The sequence below is a fragment of the Notamacropus eugenii genome, chromosome 5 (genome assembly GCF_028372415.1).
Source record: "Notamacropus eugenii isolate mMacEug1 chromosome 5, mMacEug1.pri_v2, whole genome shotgun sequence".
Taxonomy (NCBI): domain Eukaryota; kingdom Metazoa; phylum Chordata; class Mammalia; order Diprotodontia; family Macropodidae; genus Notamacropus; species Notamacropus eugenii.
In genome coordinates, this window is record NC_092876.1 from 393,325,124 (window position 1) to 393,349,244 (window position 24,121).

Consider the following 24,121-nt stretch of genomic DNA (forward strand, 5'->3'; position numbering starts at 1 on the left):
AAAAAATTGTTGCTTCCTTCTTTCTAAATGAAATGCCTAACTATGCAAAAGCATTTGACAACTATTCACAATGAAAAAGAAAATGACTGACTATTCATTATTCAGACAATGAAATATGTTTAAATCAGTTGTATGAACAACCTCATGGTTTTACATCAGTTCATCTGCTGTCAATAAACTATTTGTTAATAGTGATCTAGGTCTAGAAATGATCTGAAAGAGAGGCTGGAATGGTCTTTGGAAAAAAACACACACACACACACACACACACACTCATGCTTTTAAATATTGCAAGCTCTTCCCTGAAACAAAGAATCATATTTTTCATGTCAACATTCTTCTGGTGATGTACATCTGTAAGTCAAAACCAACCATGATTTCCCAAGAATTTAATATGGCAGGGGGGAGGGGGTTACACAAAGAGAAATAGAGATATATATGTCAGGCCTGAGTAGGCATATTAGTAACCAGGAATTGGGGGAGGTAGGAGGAGGAATGGAGATAAAGGATGTCATCAGGGAAATACAATGACAAGAAAAAAAATTGGCTGGTCATGTGGTGATAATAAAGAATAGGTAAGTGATGGACGAGAGCTCATACGTTCCACTAGCACAGATGCAACGTCATTCCACGTTGAGTGGAACTTTTGTTGAGGGAAGACATTGAAGAGATTCACACAAGATAAGAGGGCATGAATAGATTGTGTCCTAAATTGATGAGATTATTGATCTATCAAAATGTAGAACTATAATCTAAAAGAAATGCTTAAATGTCTTCTAGATAATACACAAACATATACATATATGTATACATGTATATAAAATTTAAGAATCAGAAAATAATGGTGAAAATATTTCTACAACACTATAACCAACAAGTTACATAATGGAGGAAGCAGAAACAAAATGTAATGAGATGAAATTCAGTAGAAATAAATGTAAACTCTTACACTTATTTTACATTTGGATTTTTATTTGGAAAAAGAAAAAAAAAACAACTGCACAATTATAGGATGGGAGAGGCATGGCTAAACTAAACATAGCAGCTTATCTGAAAAAGACCAAGAAATTTTAGTTTACTGGAGGTTCAATATGAGTCAACAGTGTGATAAGGCAGTCAAAAACCTAATGTGGTCTTGGTCTAATAATAATAACTCATCGTGGGATCCAACGTGCAGAAGCACTGATTCTACTCTCGTTGAAGGAAGTACAGAAGGAAACAAAGCTTAATGAAGTTTGTACATGCTAGATATTGTGCTAAGGGCCGGTGATACAAATACTAACAGAAAGACATTCCCTGCCCTTAAGGAGCTTACATACTAATAGGGAAGACAACATATAAAAGGGCAAAGAGGGAGCAAGAGGAAATAAAAAGGTACTGCAATGGGGGTATAGTCCAGGAGTCAGAAATAGGGCTGTGGGGAATCAAGGCTGGTCTGGGCCTTTTCACAAAATGGAGGTGCCAGGAGCAACTCACCAATGAGAGAAAGGGGTAGGTCCTGTGGGGTATATTCTAGGTTGAGAAGGATGTTCTAGGGCAAGGAGGCCCTTAGCCTCTAATGAGAAAGGCCTCTTTTTTCCTTTACTCTTTGGCTGCTTAAATCTCCAGCCTACTATCCTGGGAATAATTTACTATAAGCTCAGATTTGGGCCCACGCCTAGGGTCTCTCCAAAAGGAATGGTGTAGCATGGTAATTAATGCACAATCCAAGTCATTTATGGGATAAGTATTTATTTCTTACATACAGAAGAAATTATTTTTAAAAACCTCACAAGCACATAGTCACAGGAAGAATTAAAATAGGACTCAGTAACTTAATGTAAGACTGCTGTTACACTCTCACATTTACAGAAACATAAACAAATTAAATGATAGTATTAACTCCCATTATATTTAGCCAGAAGACTGAGACTGAAACATCCTTAAAATATAATGTAGTCACTGAAACTATTGAACAGATATTATTTTCATTTTTATATTTTTTCTTGGCTCTGTACGGACTCCTCAAAGTTTATGTTTTCAGAACTACTAGGCCAGGGCTTGGGCTCCTCCTCTTGTTGAGGGTTTCATCCCCAATATGGAAACCTCCCGCCACCAGTCTGCTCCACCACCTCTGGACTTCTTAAACTCACAAATTCATCTTCAAGCCTGGACATGTCCTTTCAGGATCAATATTCGTTTACCTAAGGAAAGAACAAGAAGACACAATCTAAAACCACAGGCTTGCTTAGGCAGCTGCCCCTTCCCTTTCCCTACATCCCAATCCTTTTCACAATGTGAGGGGAGGAATCATTCCCTTTTTGAAATGCCACTGAATCACTGGTTGTCATATGAAAGTACCAAGCTCACTCAGCTCAGAATCACATACATGAAAGGCCAGAAGCCATGAGATCAACAGAGAAATGACTGAAGAATAAGGAAGAAACTGTCCCTCTATAGGTAGCAAAGTAGATAGAGTGCTGTGCCTGGAATGAGGAAGGCTCACCTTCCTGAGTTCAAATCCAACCTCAGACACTTACTATCTGTGTGACCCTAAGCAATTCATTTAACACTATTTGCCTTAGTTTCGTCATCTATAAAATGAGCTGGAGAAGGAAATGGCAAACTACTTTAGTATCTTTGTCAAGATAACCCCAAATTGGGATATGAAGAGTTAGAAACAACTGAAAAAAACCACTTAAGTCTCTCTATACTGTGTTCTAAGCAGTTTAAGAAGGAAATTGGTAAGTTAATAGAAATCAGGAGGAGAGCATTCAGGATGGTGAAGGAAAAGGCCTTGAACCCCTTTCATATGAAGTCCAGTTGAAGGAACAGAAGATGTTTAATCTGGAGAAGGGAAGACTCAGGGGGACATGATGGCTGTTTCCAGAATTTGAATAGCTGCCATGTGGAAGAAGAATTAGTCTTATTCTGTTTGGTATTAGGAGAACCAGAAGTAGTGGATGGAAATTACAGAGGCTTAAATTTTTAAACTTTATATCTGGGAAAAGTTTCTAACTATTAGAACTGCCCAAAAAGGAGGTCCTGGGTTATCCTATGTTAAGGTGTTAAGAGTCTGGATGACACCTTGTCAAGTATGTTCAAGTGACAGTTACTTTGGGAGGAAGAATGGAATAGATAACTGTTGAGCTCCCTTCCATTTCTAAAATTCTGGGCTTGGGTGAAATCAACCAAGTCCAGATGTTGATAGGGCAATAACGTAATTGTGGAGATACATGTTTACATTCCATTGCATAAACATTTAGTAAGTATCTCCTGTTCACTCGGGAAACAAAGATAGTGATTCATGTATCAGAAAACCGAAGAGGCTAGATAACTACATGGTGAAAAGACACAGAGATAAGTGGGTAATTTCTGTTGCTGGAGTTTATGGATATACCATTTCCTTTTCTTTTTTCTTATGCTGATTTATAACTCAACGTTATCAGCTCTACTTCACATAATGATGTTTGCCTTTTACAAAATACAAACATAACAGCTTATTTGCTTATTGAGTTTTCTCCAATATGTAGTTTTCTTTAAAATTCTACTAGGGATGCTTAAGATGCAAACATTTTTCAAATCATTCAATTCCCAAGCTTATCTTCAAAAAAATTACACCGCATTTTCATTTTTCTATAGAGGGATTCCTATCTTGTAGAAAAACTACAACTTAAAATTTAAGAGACCAACACAGAAGTTACCTGTATAGAGAAGATATTATTAACAAGTTCTTGGTGGGAAATGAAATAAGAAACAAAAGGTTGAAGCCCTGGGACTAAAAAGTTTTTTAAACTTTTGACTAGTCTTCCTTCTTCCTTTCTTCCTCTGGAAACCGTTGTATTTGCAGCATTTAACACAGTACCCGGCACATAGTAAGCACTTAATAAATGCTTTATCTATCTTGTATCATTTTCTTTATCCCAAATATGGACTTTCTGGCTACTTAGGATAACTTAATGTAGCTATCACTGGTCTTCCTTAAATCCCATTTCCTCTTATTCCTGACCTGTTGACCTAAAGTTAGCTTATAACTTAGATGCTGTTACTGCTGCACTAGATACTGGGTCTAACCATTTCTCTTAGGGTCAAAGGGTTTAGAGCTCTAAGAAGCTCACTCAGTCTAATCCTTAAGATTTTCACTGAAGCAAATTGAAAGGAGAGATGAAGTGATTTGTGAAAGGTCCCATAGGTTTTAAACAGGAAAGCCAGATTCGAAAGTAGGTTATTGCTTCATTCCAAATTCAGTGCTCTTAGCTACTATACCACACCTCTCCTAAAACTTCTGATAACACCCTGACATTAAGAAATTAGTATAGATTCCAAACCAGCAATTTTTGATAAATTTTAACTTGATAATGTTACTTCTTGTTAGAAATTTACTTGGGATTTTGTTTGCGATTTAAGGGAGAACTAAGGGTCAGGTTTTAGGGTTTACTCGTCTCATTCATTAAGGTTAGAGTGATTAGGCAAGCTGTGAAAAGTTGTGGATTTCCACTCTTTTAGCTTCTGTTTGGACATAGGACAGAAGAAAAAAGAGTAAGTACCATGGGCAAACACCCGAGTGGGTTCATTATTTGAGAATAAAAAAGTTGTAAGGGAGCTTTTAAATAGACTAGCCATGCCAGAAAGTCTGGTCAGTCATTCACTATACAAGTCAATCATTCAAATGTAAAGAGATATTAAGTGAAAGTAAGTGGGATCTAGGGTATCTTTCAAAACACAAACAAATGAGCAAATGGTGGAAATGTGAACTAGACAAGTTTCAGTGCACCTTATAAAATCTAATGTACATAAAACCAGGTTACATAGTATTCATTCAGAAGAGGAAGTCATGAGAAGGGGAAGTCTATGAGATTTATGCCAGTGTACATAAGGAGCAGAAGCCAGAGGAAAAGAAGAAAAAGAGAGCAGATATAGCTAGTTGCAGTCATAGAGAGGGACTGAAAAGAAGCTATTGGTTATTCAAAGTTTCTAACTGGAGGATAGTGACTCATACTTTGGACAATCCTTAATGTCACCTGAAGCAGCAAGTCTGTATCATCAACCTGTCAGCCAGAAATTGAAGGATTTTTCCCCAGTGAATTTTGTGTTACTCTAGTTTTCCAGAATATGTGTTTGAGTTTCCAGATAACCTAACAAATACTTTAAAACCCCTTAATTTTTGGTGAACACTGCCATATTGTAACTTGCTTTAAAATGACCTCTTTTCACCAAACTGAAAGCTTTTTCAAGGGTCATGGAATAGCCAAAGACATCCAAGTTTAAGAAACTCAGCCAAGAAGTTGATCTTTTAAGTCTCTTTGAAATCAGCCATTTTTAATTCCTCTTTTTAATTTTCCTATTTGTCCCTTAATTTTATCTTGTGCCATGGTCAATGAAGTGCAACCTTATGTCTATATCTGGTATAAAGTGATTTAATTTCCCAAGTTAATATTACTTTTAGTGATGTTTTTGTACAAGCCTTACTACAAACCTTCCATGTCATGAGGGTCATTTTTATTCTATGATTAAATTCTATAATCCTTGAATCATTCTCCTCTACTCAATATCTGTCCAGTGAAATAAAAATAAACACAACTGCATCACAGTAAAAGATACTCAGTTATTCATTTAACTACAGTCATAGATTTACAACTGGAAAGGATGTTTGTAGGTCATCCAGTCTAGACCTGTGATTTCCTCAGTGTAGGGAACTCTCTCCACAATTAAAGGTCATGGGACCACAGAGTTAGAAGTAAAAGGGCCTTAGAAGTCATCGTCCAATTGCCTCACTTTACAGATGAGAAAATGAGGCCCAAGAGGGTTAAGCAATTTGCACAGAGTAACAGTGGTCATATATTTTGGAGACAAAATTCAAACCCATGTTCCTTGACTCTAAATCCAGGACACTTTCCACTTTATGTTACTGTCTCCTCTTGTCTTACCATTTTATCACATCACTAAGTCACAAAGAGGTTACCTGATTTGCTTAAACTCACACGTATACTAAGAAAATTTTAGTTCACTGCATGTTCATTATAAGTTAATGAAGTGAAAAGACAGTGAAAAATCTAATATGATTTTGGTCTAATAATAACAACTCATCAGCACTGAGATTTGAATCTAGATTTGCTGGGTTTTCCTCCAATATTTTTAGGGGGGCTATGGGGTGCTATTTGCCAGCCCTGTCTAAGATACCTCATTATTTGACCTTTTAAAAAGTTGCTGCTATAAGAGGAGGTGTCTCTTCTGTGTCAGGAATCTGGTAAAGAGTGTTCTTATTTTGGGGCAGGACTATAGATAAATATCCAATGTTGTTTTCATGATTCTAACTATAATCCTTTAGATAGCACTAGATTTTAAAGCGCCCATGGAGATTCTGGGGCACTGAAATATTCTATATTGGAAATAATGCTGCTTAGACTACAGTTTCAAGAGTCCCCATTTCTCCAAACCAAATTTCCAGAGACCATCTAGTAAGAGAGGAAATAGTTCAGAATACTGAATCAGATCACGTGGATGTCTCAGGCAATCAATAAGCATTTATTAAGTGCCTATTATGTATTTGGCATTGTGCCTACTATGTGCTGGGGATACAAAGAAAGGCAAAAAGTAGTCCCTGCTTTCAGTCTAATGGAGAAGAAAACATGAAAACAACTATGGGCAAACAAGGATGGCATTAGTATTAAAAAGGATCAGGAAGGGCTTTTTGTAGAAAGGGAGATTTTAAATGGGATCTGAAGGAAGTCAAAAAAGGATAGAAGACAGAGATGAAGAGGGAGAGTATTCCAGGCACAGCCAGGGAAAAAGCATGGAGTCTGGAGATGGAGTGTTTGGTTAAGGAATAACAAAGAAGCAAGTGCCACTAGATTGCAGAGTATATGGGGATAGTGGTTGTAAGGTGTAAGAAGAATGAAAAGGTGGAGGCAGGGAAGTTACTAAGGGCTTTGAATACCAAGAAGAGGATCTTATATTTGTTCCTGAAGGTGATAGGGAGCCACTGGAGTTGTTTGAATAAGGGAGTGACATAAGGCATATATATACATATACATATATACATATATACACACATACACACACCCACACACACACACACACACACATATATATATATATATATATATATATATATATATATATATTGAGAGAGAGAGAGAGATAAAATTTATTTATTTTTCAGTCTCAACATTCACTTCCACAACAATCTGAATTCCAAATTTTTTCCCCATCTCTCCCCACCTCCCACCCTGCATACACCCCATCCATCCCTTCTTCCAGTCTGTCCTCCTTTCTATTACACACCCTTCTTCCATTCCCCTTCCTCCCCTACAGGAAAATAAGGCAAAATAAATGTCTATACTCCATTGCCTATATATCTTAATTTTCAGTTGCATGCTAAAACAATTTTTTAACATTTATTATTAAAGCAATGAATTTCATATTCTCTCCCTTCCTCTTCACCCACCCTCAATGAGAAAACAAGCAATTCAATATAGGTCATATATGTGTAACAATGCAAAGCACCTCCATAATAGTTATGTTGTGAAAAACTAACCACATTTCCCTCTGTCCTAGCCTGCCCTCAGTTTATTCCATTCTCTACCTTGACCTGTCCTCCCACAATAGCGTTTGCTTCTGATTATCCCTTTCTCCAGTTTGCTGTCTCTTCTATTATCTTCCCTCTCCTATCCCCTTCCTCCTTGCCTTCCTGTAGAGTAAAATACATTTCCACATCCAATTGAGTGTATGTTATTCCTCCTTAAGCCAAATCCCATCACAGTAAAGTTCACTTATTTCCTTTCATCTCCCCTTTCTTCTCCTCCATGGTAAAAGCTCTTTCTTCCCTCTTTTATGTGAGGTGATCTGCTACATTCTACCTGTCCCTTCCTCCTACTCGTACTATATTCCATTTAACAGTAAATTTTATTTTTTTAGGTATTCTCCCTTCATATTCAGCTCACCCAGTGCCCTCTGTATATGTGTCTGTGTATTCACATACACACATACACCCATGTACATATATATACCTACACATATATAATATACACATACATACATACTGATACACACCTACATATATATATGTATATATACATATATATATATATATATTCCCTCTCACTACCCTAACACTGAAAAAGATCTCATGAGTTACAAATAACATCTTTCCACACAGGAATGTGAACAGTTCAGCTCTAATGAGTTCCTTAAGGCTTCTCTTTCTTGTTTACCTTTTCATGTTTCTCTTGATTTTTGTACTTGAGGTCAAATTTTCTGTTCAGCTATGGTCTTTTCAAAAAGAATGCTTGGAAGTCCTCTATTTCATTGAAATTCCACTTTTTTCCCCTGAAGTATTATATTCAGTTTTGCTGGGTAGGTGATTCTTGATTTTAATCCTATCTCCTTTGACCTTTGGAATAACATATTCCAAGCCCTTCAATCCCTTAGTGTAGAAGTTGCTAAATCCTGTGTTATCCTGATTGTATTTCCACAATGCTTGAATTGCTTCTTTCTGGTTGCTTATAATATTTTCTCCTTGAACTGGGAACTCTGGAATCTGGCTACAATATTCCTAGGAGTTTTCCTTTCAGGATCTCTTTCAGGAGGTGATCAGTGAATTCTTTCCATTTCTATTTTACCCTCTGGTTCTAGAATATCAGGGCAGTTTTCCTTGATAATTTCTTGGAAGATGATGTGTAGGCTCTTTTTTTCTTGATCATGGTTTTCAGGTAGATCTATAATTTTTAAATTATCTCTCCTGGATCTATTTTACAGGTTACTTGTTTTTCCAGTGAGATAGTTCACATTGTCTTCAGTTTTTTCATTCTTTTGCTTTTGTTTTATAATTTCTTGATTTCTCATAAAGTCATTAGTTTCCATCTGTTCCATTCTAATTTTTAAAGAATTATTTTCTTCAGTGGGCTTTTGAATCTCCTTTTCCATTTGGCCAATTCTGTTTTTAAAGCATTCTTCTCCTCATTGGTTTTTGGATCTCTTTTGTCATTTGGGTTACTCTGTTTTTATAGGTATTATTTTCCTCAGCATTTCTTTGAGTCTCCTTTAGTAAGCTGTTGACTCGCTTTTCATGATTTTCTTGCATTGCTCTCATTTCTCTTTCCAATTTTTCCTCCACCTCTCTTACTTGATTTTCAAAATCTTTTTTGAGCTCTTGTATGGTCTGAGACTGTTGCGTATTTTTTTTGGAGGTTTTGGATGTAGAAGCCCTGACTTTGATGGAAGAAATATACCTTTTGACCAAGAAAGTAACCTTCTATATTCTTATTTTTTCTCTTTTTTGGGCATTTTCCCAGCCAGTTACTTGACTTTTGAGTCCTTTGTCAAGTGGAGGGTATACTACCCTAGGTTTCAAAGGTTTTGTGCAGCTGTTCTCTGAGATATCTCTAGGGACTTGTAAGTTCGCAGTTCATGCAAGGTGGCACAATCAAGGGGAACGAGTTTACTCCTCTCCTGGCCTGTGCTCTGACCTGTGAGCAAGCACAAGCACTCTTTTCTGCCCTGGAACTGTGAGTAGGCTTCCCTCTCCACAGCCACCACCAGCTCCACCACACCAGTGCTCCTCCTCACCCCAGGACTCCCACTCAGGGCTGAGATCCAGATCAGCTGCTCAGTTCCACCAGGGTGTTTAGAGGCATGCTGTTGTCACAGTGTCTACCACCACTTGGGTCTGGGGCCAGACTGTGCTCCCCTCTCACACAGGTGAAAGAGGCTTCTTACTGACTTTGAAGCTGTCTTTGGTATTTTTGGGTTGAGAAATCTGGGAACCCAAGCTGCCACCCGTGATTCTGCATTCTGAAGCCTGTTCCAGTTCTGTCCTTGCCTCGTGGCCCATCTGGACTGCACTCCACAGTGTGATAAACCCTTCCTGTCAGCTTTCCAGGCTGTCTTGGGTTGGAAATCTGCTTCATTCTGTCATTTTGTGGTTTCTGCTGCTCTAGAATTTGCTCAGCATAATTTTTAGAGGTATTTTATGGGTTATGGGGGGAGAGCTAGAGTAGGTCTCTCCTTCTACTCCACCATCATGACTCCATTCCCCCACTTGCAGTCAGGGCAGATTACTCTTTAGGAAGATTAATTTGACGGATGACTGAAGGATAAACTAGAATGGAGAGAAACTAGGGTCAGGAAGACCCACTAGCAGGCTACTGCAGTAATCCAGGTGTGAAATGAGGAAAGTCAACTCTCTATTTCTCTCAGTTTCCACATTTGTTAAATGAGGGAATTGGAGTAGATGACCTCTGAGGTGCCTTGCAACTCTTAAGTCTGATACTTTGAAGCTATAAGGGGCCAGTCTGATTGGGTATTGAGGTAATTTTTTTTCTTGGGGACTCATTTCTATATTGGACCTGTATAAATTTCTCCTGATAATCCCATATTAGGGGAAAAAAAAAACAACAACCATACAAACCAGCAGTACTGAAAACACAGACAGTAAGGCACTATGGACTTATTCAGTGTCTGGTGTCTACAGGCATGTTTGAATATACGTGGAGATTTTGACTTACTCCTGAACAACACACAAAGGCATAACTTTCCTCTTGTTTGTACCATAAAGGTACCCAAGGAATATTTCCTTGCCTGTTTTCTCATCTATAAAACAAGAAGGAGTAAATAGATGACCTCTGAGGTCCTCTGCAGTTTGAAATCTATGATATTATGATCCTGTGAAGATATCATGGGTCAGTTTGACTGGGTGCTGAAGTAATGTTTGTTTAGTTTTTCTCGAGGACTCATATACTAGAAATGTCTAAATTTTGACCGATTACCCCATTTTGGGAAAAGCAAACAAACATACAGAGAAACCATTTAGAACAAAGATAAAATAGTGGGTGAGGCACTATGGACTTATTTAGCATCTGGTGATTATAATCATCTCTGAATATATGTGGAGATTTTGGTTTTCCCATGGACAGTATATACATATATATATATATATATATATATCTCCATATGCATATGCATATATATATATATATATATATGTGGGGTATGTGTGTGTGTATGGATTTTGTTGTTGTTCAGTCATTTCAGTTCTATTCGATTCTTTGTGACCCCATTTGGGGTTTTCTTGACAAAGATACCAGAGTGGCTTGTCATTTCTGTCTCAAGCTCATTTTACAGATGAAGAAACTGGGGCAAACAGGATTAAGTGACTTTTCCAGAGTCAGACAGTGTCTGAGGTCAAATTTGAACTCAGGTCTTTCTGACTCGAAGGCTCTGCATTCTGCACATACAACATATACATACACACAAAAGTTATTACTTTTCTCATGTTTATGTCAGAAAAGTCCCTGAAAAATACTTTCTTGCCTATATTATAAAGAAATATATCTGCAGATTAGATTTGTCATGCATTGAATTTATAAATGCATTCAATCAGTGATGACCTAAAACTGTTTTCCTAAGAAATTCTTGTTTTCCCATTCTTGTGTTTCTTATCTCTATTTTCTAATGCTGATAAGATTTCATACTGTTTAATGAAATTTTAAAAAGAATTCTTTGTTCTCTGCACTGCCAGTCTCTTCTGGCTGATGTAAGAGCTAGAGTCATAGTGACATAGTGTTAAACATCTGAATGTGCGTGTTGCATCTCTTATGCAACTTGCCCACATCTTTTAGACACATAAAACCCTAAATATCCCTTTCATAGAATCACTGAATTTCAGTATTGGAAGGGCCTTCAAGCATCTTATCTGACCAAGAATCTCCTCTGCAGCATTTCCAATAAGTAATCACCCAGCCTTTGCTTTAAGACTTCATGTGAGGGCAAGTTCACTACCTCTCAAAGCATTCCATTTCACTTTGGGGATATCTCTAATTATCACAGAACCTCAGAGTTGGAAGGGCCATCTAAATCAACTTGTACTCAACTAAGAGTCTCCTCTACAATGACCCCAATAAGAAATGACCTAGGCTTTTCTTAGTCTCATGGTATTAGACCTAGTTTAGACATTTAGACACAGTTTACTGGAGGATGCAACACATAAAAAGGATCAGTATCATTCAAGATAGAATGCAATAGAGACAAATGAAATATCCAGACAAAGCATTCTACAGTTCATGGTTGTAGAACATATTGTGATTTCCATACAACTTGTAGATTTGGGCTCAAACCTTGTTACTGTTGCTTACTCTATATGTGATCTTGAGCAATTCCACTTTTTCTCTGGCCCTTGGTAATATAATTGTCCCCATTTTACTGCTATAGAAACTGCGACTCAAAGGAGGATAAGTGACTTGCTCAAGGTCACTCAGGTGGTGTTCTTTTTACTATTTCATAGGTTTGGGGCTATGTTCGTGGCAGTTAAACTTCTTATCCAACTCTGAATATACCAAGACTGTTCATTTTTTGTTCGCTTTAATTTATTCCATTTCATTCTTTTGACATTACTTGGTACTATAATCAATGCATTCACTCCACTATCTCTTTTGACCATTTTAGTTTTTTTCAACCTACAAAGTATTCAGGAGATCTCTACCCAAACTCTTAGCATCCAAAGAATTCATACATCTGATCCTGAAAACCTTCCACATCTGAAATCTTCAGGTGGTAGAGAAACACAGGAACTGATCTATCAAGTTAACCGTAGATCCTGATGCCTTACTAGCAGGCCTTACTATTGGCCTTACTAGCAGGTTTGTGTTAGCGGTTTTTTTCCTAGCTGATACTCAAATTATTGATTTTTAAAAATGTGCATAAGAAGAGATGGCTATCTGTTATTGAGGATACACTGGGACAAATAACAATTAAAAGGAAGTATAACCAGGTTGATAGTAATGGCTGACATTTATGATAATACTTTGCAATTCATTTTATAAACAGTGTCTTTGAAAGACATGTTGAAAGAGACTTGGATTTGGAATCAGAGAACTAGCTAAAATCTAAAGACTAGCTAAAACTTGCTAAAACTAGCTAGCTAAAATCCTAGCTCTACTCCTTACTGACTGTCACCTTGGGCCAGTCCAATTTCTTTCTTTTTTCTCTTTTATACAAGGCAGCTAGGTGATACAGTGGACAGAGTGCTGGGGCCTGGAGTCTGGAAGACCTGAATTCAAATCGGACCTCAGATAATTCCTATCTGTGTGATCCTGGGCAAATTATTTAACCACTGTCTGCCTCAGTTTCCTCAAGTGTAAAATAGCAATTGAATAGCACCTACCTCAGAGGTTTGTTGTGAGTATCAAATGATATGATATTTATAAAAGCATTTAGCACAGTGCCTGGCAATTAGATACTTAATAAATCCTTTTCCCTTCAATTTTAACATGTGAAAGTTGGACAAAATATCTCTTCCAGTTCTAAATCTAATGACACTTATAAGAACCCTAAGAAATAGTGAACATAAATATTATTAGATCCATTTTACAGATAAGGAAATTGAGATTGAGAGAAATTTAAATGTTTTGCCCACATTCATATAGCTTAGAAAGTACCAAATCTAAGATTCTAGACCAGGTTCAATGACAAACTAGTGCTTTCTCCACTGTATCATATGAGAATTGGTCTTTTGAGTGGGTTAACCATTTTCCTTAGAATGCCATCAACATAGGTTGATGATGACTTTTAGCACTTAGTGGTTTTAAACTAGTCTAGTTTTTTTTTCTCTGTTTATATTTGTGTATTTTCTTTCTCTTTTGCATCTTGAGGCATTTCACCAATGAGAATGTTCTTGTAAATTCTAAAAATAAACAAATAGTCATTAGTGGTGTGAGAGTTGCACACAGCCCATAATTTTTCATCCCACTTGGGCTGGTCTAATTATACCTAAGAGGCCATAAAAATAAGAGTGCTGGGAGATCTTTAACTCCACAGCATCCAGAGCCTATAAATTGCTGAAATTGATTATTTCAGCATGGATCAGACTGATGCATGTAAAAAGGATGATAGCAACAATATAAAAAATTATTGCTCAGTATTTATCCAACTTGCCTGCATTTTGTGTTTTGAGCTCCTTATTTTAGGTTGCAGTAGCTGTTACTCTACCTTCTCCTGTCAGTTACAACGTTCTCACTCAGGTATAACATGGTATTTTTTTCTTACTCTTCTACAATACACTTATCATATGCTAGTTTTCTAAGCATATTCACCTTCTCCCCCAAATAGGATCCGTAAGATCAGCTTTCATGTCTTACCTAAATTTTTTCTCTCTCCCAAGAAAATAACATAAAATGATAGATGCAATAGGTGTGTAATAAATGTCTGGTGAACAAAGTCAAATGAAAAAATCCCGGCTAATAATGATAGTGATGCCATGTACGTGTAGCTATAATCTACATATGGATGTGTCATATACATGTACACGCATATGCAAACTGGACCATTAATCAATAAGGATATACATTTGTGTTTAAGCTTTTTTTCATCAGAAATTATGAATTTTTACTTTATTCACCCAAACTCCCTTGTCTAATCCCCCTTGTGACCAATAGCATAAATATGTCTATGTATATATATGTATATATACATATATATGTATATATCAGACATTGGCCACAAATTGGCCTAATTATTATATTATTCAAGTCAATTGAACTAACCAGACATTGTACTAGCTGTTAATTGGGGGCGACTCTACTTTGATTAATTCTTTTAAAAGCATGGAATGCATGACTTTATCCAGCTCACATACATATGTATAAACATCTAGGATTTCAGACAAATTTAATGAACACAAAAACTCAACATATATTCATTAAAAGAAAAAAAAAAGCTCAACTGTACTAGGCACTGAGTTGAATTTCAAAGGCAAGCTAGGATTAGAAATGGTTATTAAATTCAAGGAGAGAGAACTGACATGAAAATGTATAATAGCTTTTTGTTGTTGTATATGGTTGTTCCTATTGAGTCATTTTAGTCAAGTGGTGACCCTATTTGGGATTTTCTTGGCAAAGATACTGCAGTGATTTCCTTTTATAGCTCATTTTACAGATGACAAAACTGAGGCAAACTGAGTTAAATTACTTGTCCAGGGTCATATAAGTAGTAATTTTCTGAGGCCAGTTTTAAACTCAAGCAAATCTTCCTGACTTCTGGTCCAGTAATCTGTGCACTATACCACCTACCTGCCAGGGTTTTACAAAAGATTTTACCTCCACTGCCTCTTTTGATTATCACCTTACGAAATCAGGAGTACAAGAGCCATTACCTCTGTTCTGGAGATGGAAAAACTTTAGCTTAGAAGCACTGTGGTATGGTAAACAGTGAGGGATTTAGAAGGAATATCCAAGAGCATAGATCTAGTGAATGTCTCCAGGAAAATTCAAATCTTCACTCTAAATCTGTTATTGTGTTGTCTTTTCTACCTTCATGACAATTCATATACACACATACACACTTATATTTATATATTAAATAATAATAATATTTATTAATATTTATTTTTATATAGATTTTAATATATTTATTTCCCCACTCTCACAGCTCTACTGAACTACTGGAAGAGTTTTCTCGTTGATTTCCCTGAGTCAAGTCTCTCTCTACTTCAACCCATTACTCACTTCAGTAAACTGTCAAAATGATTTCCCTAAAATTCAGGTCTGACCACAATCAGTCTCCTACTCAATAAACTCTATATTAACTTCAGGAGCAAATATAAAATCCTGTTTGGCATTGAAAGCCTTTCACAACTTGGTTTCCTTCCCTCTTTCCATTCTTCTCATAGCTCCTCTCCATTTACTATTCATGTCAGCTTATACTGGCCTATTTGCTGTTGCTCAGTCACAACATGCCATCTCCTGACTGTGTCTTTTTCAGTGGCTGTCCCTCCATTGCTGCTAGACAGCTCAAATCCCACCTTCTATAGGGGAAGTTTTGGGATTTTCCTTCAAAGTTAGTACCATCCCTTTGAAATTATCTTACATTTACATGGTGTATATGTTAGTGTGTGTATATATTCATACATATGTATATAATGTACAGTTATTTAAATATTATCTCTCCCATTAGAAGGTGAGCTCTTTGAAGGCACAGTCTGTGTTTTTACCTTTCTTTTTAGCCCTAGTGCTTACCACAGCGTATGGCACATAGGAAGTGGTTAATAAATGTAGACATGGTTGAAAGCAGCTTCAAAAGAGATGGAGGTCTAAAGGCAGTAATGTGTACAATAAAATGTGGGTAATTGTAGAAACAAACCAGAAAAAGCAAAGTAATCTAAAAAGAAATTAGAATGGTGCTTAAATGGAACAGTTAATAGTTCTGCCAACACTAAAGACATTAATATTGTGTTTGTCAGTGTCTAAAATGGAGGGAGTGGTGACTAAATTAGAGCTTGGGGGCCAAATGTAACATTCAAGGCACTCTGCAAGATGATGCCAATTAAAAGACAGGTAGTGATGCAGACAGTTTTCTCAAGTTGCTTACATTATAATAGAGAGAAAAGATACAAACAAGTGATTGCCTCAAGGTAAGTTAAGATAAACACAATGGTGAGGTCTAGGCAACAGGGGATGAGACATTTGAGGAAGGATTGTTTTCCTTTGGTGGATGGAAGGTCAGGGAAGACTTCATGGAGAAGTTAATTTTTGAGTTGGGAATTCATTTCAGGTAAGGGAGCTGCTATGAGCAAAGACAAGGAGACAAGAGAGGTCAGGATGAGAATAGGGAAAAGAGATTGGTCCAATTTGACTAGAATGTGGTTAGAAAAGGGAAGAAGTATAAGATAAAGCTGAAAAGGTAGATTTAAGACAAATTGTGGAGGGCCTTAAAGGCCAGGATCAGAATTTTATATTTTATTTGGTAAATAAAGTGGAACTATTGAAGGTTTTTGAGGAGAGTAGTGATCTGAGACGAACAATGCATTAAAATTATTTAGAAAATTATATGAATTTAAAAGGGCAATTAAGTGGCATAGCAGATAGAGTGCTGATCCTAGAGTCAGGAAGCCTCTTCTTGAATTCAAACCTGGCTTCAAACACTTACTTGTGTGACCCTGGGAAAGTCACTTAACTTTGCCTCAGTTTCCTCATCTGTAAAATGAGCTGGAGAAGGAAATGGCAAACCACTTCAGGATCTTTGCCAAGAAAACCCCAAATGGGGTCACAAAGAGTCAGATATGACTGAAATTACTGAACAACTATGAATTAAAAAGCATGGATTGCAAAGTGGAGGAAATTAGCATTTATCTGGTATCTTCTATATGCCAGACACTGGGCTAAGTGCTTTACAAGTATTATCTTATTTGATTCTCATAGTTCTATCTTAAGGAGATAGGCAAAGATCTTTTGGATTTGGTCACCTACCTGCCTGGAGGCAGGAAGAATATTTAAGTGGTTGTTACAGTCATCTACTTAGAAACAACAAAAAAACATGGGAAGAAGCTGGGTTGGAAGTATATCAGTTTTTGTGAGTGGAATTTGGGGAGGGGAAGTGAAAAAAAAAGAGACTAAGTAGTAGGCTAGTAGGCTTTGGATTCACTGAAAAAATGAACAGACAATACTAATATATTGGAGGCATGTGTAGCCCTCCCTGGACCTAAATTGACCATTTATATGTATGAAGCTGAACATGGAAATTCTTTGATCAAACTGATGAGCTTACAGGGCAGTGGATCACCATTTGGGACCTTTGATTTGTCCTGTGGAGGGTATGAACATACTTCTTGGTACCACCGGGAGAATGGTTTCAGTGATTAAAGGATAAACTCAGGTTGGTATAGGCTCCTGTGGGATGGATTTTTCCCTCAAAACCCACTGCTCTTCAAATGAACTTCCATGATAACCTCAGTCTTACTTGAACCATATAAATAAGCAGGTGCCAATTCTTGTTCTTTTTAACTCTACAGTTTCTCTCATACATGTTCTCTTCTCTCTACACACTCAGCCACTACCCCAGTTCAGCCTCAAATGCATGAATCTGAAGCTTTAATTTTAGAAAGTCATTGGTTGATCATTGAATATAGGGGCTGTGAATAAATGAATGTTATTGATCTTTTTTTAACATGTTTTTGAACCTTTATGTAGCCAGCTCAATTAGTATTTTTATTAAGAAAGTATGATTGGCAAGAATCATGCAATTCCTTTCCAGCCTCCATTCTTCCACCATTTCTACCATTCAGACCGCTATTTGATTTGGACTTTTCTCTCTTGAGCTAATTTTCACAAATCCCAAAATACATACATACATGCACACATACACATACATACCATTTACAATGACACAAGATGTATTTTCATGGGGTTGGAGAGGTAGCTAATGCAACAAGTGCTATAGTATGTGAGTATATGTTGTCTTGTGTGCAAATTCATGAGATTCATTTTTCATAGGACTAGAACATTCTAGGTCCTCATCAATAAATAATTATTAAGTTCTATTTTAAAGAGTTTCTCATTAATACCTGTATTTTAACATAGGGTACAGTATATGAATATGAGAATACTTTAAGTATTTTAGATCATGATGGTAATATTATAATTATATAATGTAATTATTATGTAATTATAATTACATTTTGTCTTCAATATACATTTTCAGTCATATCTTTTACTTCTTCGCTTTCTTAACTATATTCTAGCCAAACTGGACTACTCTCTTCCATATATATATATAATATATCATAATATACATTATAATTATTATAAAGCTTAGAATTATAGCTAAGTTTTAACTAATCACTCTGATTATTTACACTATCGTTATGTTAATTAGAAAAGTAAACATATCTTTCTTTGCACCTTCAGTGTTGAGAGCTTTAGTTCTGGCTTTATTAGCAAATACTACTTGAGATTTCTAGTTCACCACAAGGTGCATATAAACCAAAATGAATGGATCAAATTGAAATTGGTACATACCAACAAGAATATGCAAATAAAACAACTAGGAATGTTATACATTATGTATTCAAGTAAGCTATTCAATTTTGGTCTTAGCATTTTAAGAGAAAAATTGAATACTGGAAATGACCCAGAGAAACAGATTAAAATGTTTGGGAAATATCACTTATGAACAAAAGTTAAGAGAAATTTAAAACAAGCTTAAGATTCAAAGGTATCATGGAATAGTGAAAAGACTGTTTGATTTGTAGTCAGAAACCCAGCATCTGAATCTCGACTTTGTCAACTACTGTGTGATCTTGGATATGTCTTTCTACCTCTCTTTGGTAAATTTCTTCCTTTGAAAAGTGAGAGTATTGAATCAAATATCCTCTAGGCTTCTGTACAGCTCTACATCTATCATTATTTAAAGAAGCTTAGATTGCTAAAGGAAGGAATCTAAAAACTATTCCTTATCTACTAAAGACAGAATTTTGAAATTTTCCTAAATTGAGCCTAAGTTTGTCAAAAGGAAGAAGGATATTCAGATGTAGGATGACAAGTTCCCTACTTCAACATATCTTTCAAAATTAGAAATTTAGCCATATAATTTATTTCATGTCATCCTAACTTTTCATCTACACTATGTATAGCTTGTATGTCTCTAGTTATTTACATGGTTCTTTCCTCATTACAACGTAGGATTCTTGAGGAGAACAGTTTTTGTCTTTCTTTGTATCCTCAGGATCTGGCATACAGTAAGAGCTTAATAAATGCTTGTTGATTGTCTGACTGACTGAAAGTATAAGTTTGAAATTACATGGTTCTTGAGATTTCTTCCAGATCTAGAATCATAGGGCTCTGTACTTAATACATTTATCAGATCAAACTCTATATCTGTGTCTGAGGACTATATCTGGGTTGGAGAGAAATGAAGGCCCTAAAATGGAGCTCTTGAAGGAAAGGAGAGCTCACTTCACAAGAAATACCCCGAATGAAAATACTGAGGCCACATTTCTTCTTTTATAGTGCACTAGGTGGAATCATTTAGTACCAGATTATCCCACAGCTATATCCAGTTGGATCCATCCTTGGCAAATGGACCAGTCCCAACACAGACCCTGCCTTAGTACCCATTCTAATTACCTTGCCTAAATTACCATCTAATGATCCACTCAAGGGACCCACTCAAGCACTGACTTTATCCTTAGGCATTGTTCTAGTCAAGTCATTCTCCTGCTCAAAAAATCTTTAAAGACTCAATCTTTCCCATCTATTAAATTCAGGTTCCAAAATATAGCTCTAATTTACCCTTCTAGACTTATATTATGCTACTTCTTGCTATGAATTCTTCTCTGCAGCCAAAGTGGATTATGTGGAACATACCAAATTATGTCCTTTCCTGCCTCTCTGTCCCCATGTCTGTAGTATCATTTCTCACCCTCTTCACCAATTGAATTCCTACCAGTCCTCCCCAATTCCACCATCGAGGGTCCTTTTTTTTATTCATCTTCATTTAACACTTTATTTTTCATCTGTCCAATGCGCATAACATTTATTACATTTATCTGTGTACACATTTTATTCTTCTACTAAAATACTGTCCTTAGAGACTGGAGGCACCCAATAAAAGATGAATTTGTTGAACAACGGCACGGATCGTGTTTTATCTAAAGTTTGCATCTCCTCTAGTACTATTGTTTGTACACAGGAGACACTTAAGATATGTTTGCAGAATTATTTGTAGAACATGCTGTAATGTGTGACAATATGAACAAATGGTAGAATATTTTAAAATTCTGTTATCTTTAGTCTGTGATAAAATTTGAAAGGTGTACATAACAGGATACACTTAGCTTTTAAATTATATTTTCTTATACCTAGTAAAGTAAAAAATAGACTTTGTTTTATGTCTGATTTATATTGCTTTTTTGGAGGAACAAAGTTAACAAGCACCCAGTCTTCTGTTATTACAGAGTTAATCATTTTTTTTACTCTGCAATAACTAATTAGATATCATAAAGACTAATAAAAATTGAATGTTATTTATAAGGATTTTAAATATTATAATGTGGATATCAAAAACATTTAACAATTCTTCAGGATGAAGGCTGCTTTGTAAAGATCCTGTCCTAAACAGTTAACAATTAATCTTAAAGTGTACCATCCTGGATAAAGAGGGGAGATTAAACAGGGGGAAAAATCCCTTTCAAGTCTTTCAGGGGTATCTTTTCACCTTTCTAAATGCAATTCATTACTTCCAAAGGCTAAAGGAATCTGTTAAGTAGAATTTAAAATTTTGATGGCACACATACCACATATACTCATCACACATCAATCATATGTACAATTTTTTTAACAATTTGAATTTACACAAAGTAAAACAATATCTATGCCAAACCAAGTGGCTTTAGATAAATTTGTCCTGGAAAAGGACAACAAAATTGTTGACAGTTTTCCTTATCTAATTTTCCCCCAGCTTCTCCTCATAGGAAAAACTAGACTAGGTACTAATGTACAGATCCACTCAAACTTTGGAAGTTGAGCTGGACAGCTCAGTCATGGGCCTAAGTGTGGGTGTAAGGAACCTATGAGTTTCCTAGTCCAGATAAAGTAATGAACCAGCAGTGCCCATTTTTCATGGATTGCTAAACTTGAAAGTAGCTGGCTCCTTAAAAGGAAAGCTGTTGGGGGTGGAAGCTCAATTCCACGTGGACAGTCTTGGGCGGGTAAAGGTGGGAACTTCTAAATCTTAGAGTTCTCATGAGGCCCCCCATGAAACACCAGGGAATCGAGGAGTGAGACCGAGCTATCTCGTGTATTTCCGCCTCTTCCCGTGAGAAACGTGATGGGAGGAGCATCCCCGCCCTCGAGACTGTCCCGGATCTGGGCACACCTATTGTTATCTAACAGGCACGGTATTCAGGTGCAAACTACACGGCCGGAGAGCTTAATTAGGGTCAGGAAAGCCTGAAGGCGCTCTTAGCACGGAGGGGCCCTGACAGGACAGAAGGCTCCGTTTTTCCTCTCTTCGCTCTCCCCTCCCCCTCTCTCCCCACTTACACTTCTGCTTCCAATCTCTTACTGTAAGATCTTTGCCTCCTTGGGAGATTTCTCTCTCCCTCCTAAGGAAGAGCTCCCCTTGCACATGTAACCAGGACCCTGAATAAAGCCTAACCCTTGTTCGACTCCGGAAAGTCTCTTCTCTCATATGTTATCCGGTTTGGCCAACCGAAGACCTGGGACAGGTAAGATAAGACTCGGGTAGCCCTCAGGCCTCTAGGCCTGGCAGAAAGCTACCACCCAAAAAAAGAAATGAGAAAAAATAACCGTTACTGTTCATCAAGTATTATTGATTGGATCAGCCAAATTATCATCATTTAAACAGCATGCATGTATGTATACATACATGTTTATATATTGCCACATACATATCTATGCACCTATGTATCTATCTATCTATCACATGCTAGCCTGTCAGAATATCCAGTCTAAATACTGTCAATCAAAAATGGAAAATACTCTCATCTCCAAGAAACGAGACAGAGTTCTGGTGAGGAGTTCTTAACGCTAGTTTTGTACATCGTGGACCCCTTTGGCAGTTTGGTGAAGCCTAAGAAGCCATACTCAGTATCTTTTTTTTTTTTTTTAAATAAGTGAAGGAAATGCTAAATTTGAGTTGGAGGTCAGTGGAAATAAATATCATTTCTTTTCCCATCCACTTACTTCCACAGAGCCCTGGAGTCCAGGTTTTGGAATTCCTGCTCTAGAACAAAGAAATGATCTTCTTTCTAAAATATGAGCAGGAAAAGAAAACTATTTTGTCACTACAGGTGACAGAGTCGTAACACACTCAAATAACTCGAGTCTTCCCTGGGTGACCTTCTATTAGTTCTGTAAAGCCCCAGGAATCCCTAAGATCCCTTTTAGTGGCAAAGACATTGTCTAAGCCTCTCTGGGTGGTAACAGTTGCAAAGGTGAGTTACGGGTTTGGGGATCCACACTCCTCGAAACTCTTTTTGGGGGGGTTAGTGTTGTGCTCTTTATTCCCCTTCTCTTTCTCACTTCCCCCTTTACAGGGCACTCGATCTCCATCCCCGACGTCCTCCTTCTGCATTTCAGGTGCTGCAAGCAGAACTCTGGCCAACGGGATAGAAGGACCCGGCTGGCCGGCTGCACCTGGAGCAGTGAGCAGTCAAACTAGGCAGCGAACAAAACCCGCTCAGGAGAGGGCTCTGGGATCCTGGGAGTGACAGACCACACCTCTTCCCCGGGCCAGCCCCCGTCTCTCAATTGGCTGATGTCGTTGCTTTCTCCCCCGCCTCCCCGAGCCGGAGGGCCAATTGTGAAACGGAGGTGTGAAGGGTCCGAATAGAGCCCTCCTTCCCATTGGCCACCACCACCTTCGCTCAGAACTCACAACCCCTTCCTTGTTGTCTGGGATGTGCTTGCCTTTTGAATTTGGAACTGACCGAGGAGACGTACCCTGGAGTCTGTGAAACCGGTGGTTTCCTAGCGTGGTTGCCACAAAGTGTCTAGAGTACTTAAAAAAAATTCCCTGTCCTTTCCCCTGGCCCTCCACACCCCTACTATTTAATGAAAGCGAAGCCGCCTTAGTTAAAAGACTGCCTCTAGGAGGGAAGCTGCGAGGCTGAGAGGAAAAAAAGTCCAAGGGTTTAAAGAGGGAATAAAACTACCTCCCGCGCCCGGCCCTCCCTCCACTCGCAACCTTCCCGGCCCGGGGATTCCTGCGGGCGCGCACGGGGAAGTACAGAAGTGAACCAAGTACGTGGTCCCGTGATTGCGTCCCAGCCGCCCGGGACTCACCACCAGCTTCTGCACCGACCGCCCGTACCTCCTCCTCCTCCTCCTCCTCCCCCGGGACTTTAAGTTATTACCTCCTCCTCTAAGAAATCAGACTCCAGCTGCTTTCTCTGCTCTGTCTTTGCTAATTAAGAAGAGTCCGCCTGGGCACTCGGCCCTATCCTATTGTTCGCGGCGGCCGCGGTTTGCTGGCTCGGCTGCCCCGGGCAGGGCTGGGGAGGGCGGGGTGGGTGTGGGAAGGAGTGAGCCTCCGAGCCATGGGGCGAGATGCAGAGGATCCCCGAGGAGGCTGGAGCCAGCGGCTCGGAGGCTGCTGCCCCTACTAGACTGTCCGCGGCCAAGGGCGAAGGGTCGCTGATCAAAGTCCCCGGGAAAGTGCACGGAGGCTGCATCCCGGAAAGCTAGAGACAGAGACAGAGAGAGAGAAAGTTTGTGTGCGTGCGTGTGTGAGTGTGTGTTGTGGGCACGCATCTCCCCTCCCCCGCCGTGCCGGGCCGGCGGGGGGGGCGGAAAGCCAGCCGCGCCCCCTCCATCATCCCTCTTCCCACCCTTCCCCCAGATGTGCTGAGAGG

The 24,121-nt window shown here is 38.1% G+C and overlaps 1 long non-coding RNA gene across 1 annotated transcript; it reads right to left on the minus strand.

Moving 5' to 3' along the window:
• Window positions 1-1,714: 1,714 nt before the first annotated feature.
• LOC140506854 (uncharacterized) lies at window positions 1,715-24,113 on the minus strand. The gene is made up of 2 exons (XR_011968133.1): window positions 23,624-24,113; window positions 1,715-2,183 (listed from the first exon to the last, which is right to left on the minus strand). It is a non-coding gene; the product is annotated as an uncharacterized lncRNA (long non-coding RNA).
• Between the last annotated feature and the right edge of the window lie 8 nt (window positions 24,114-24,121).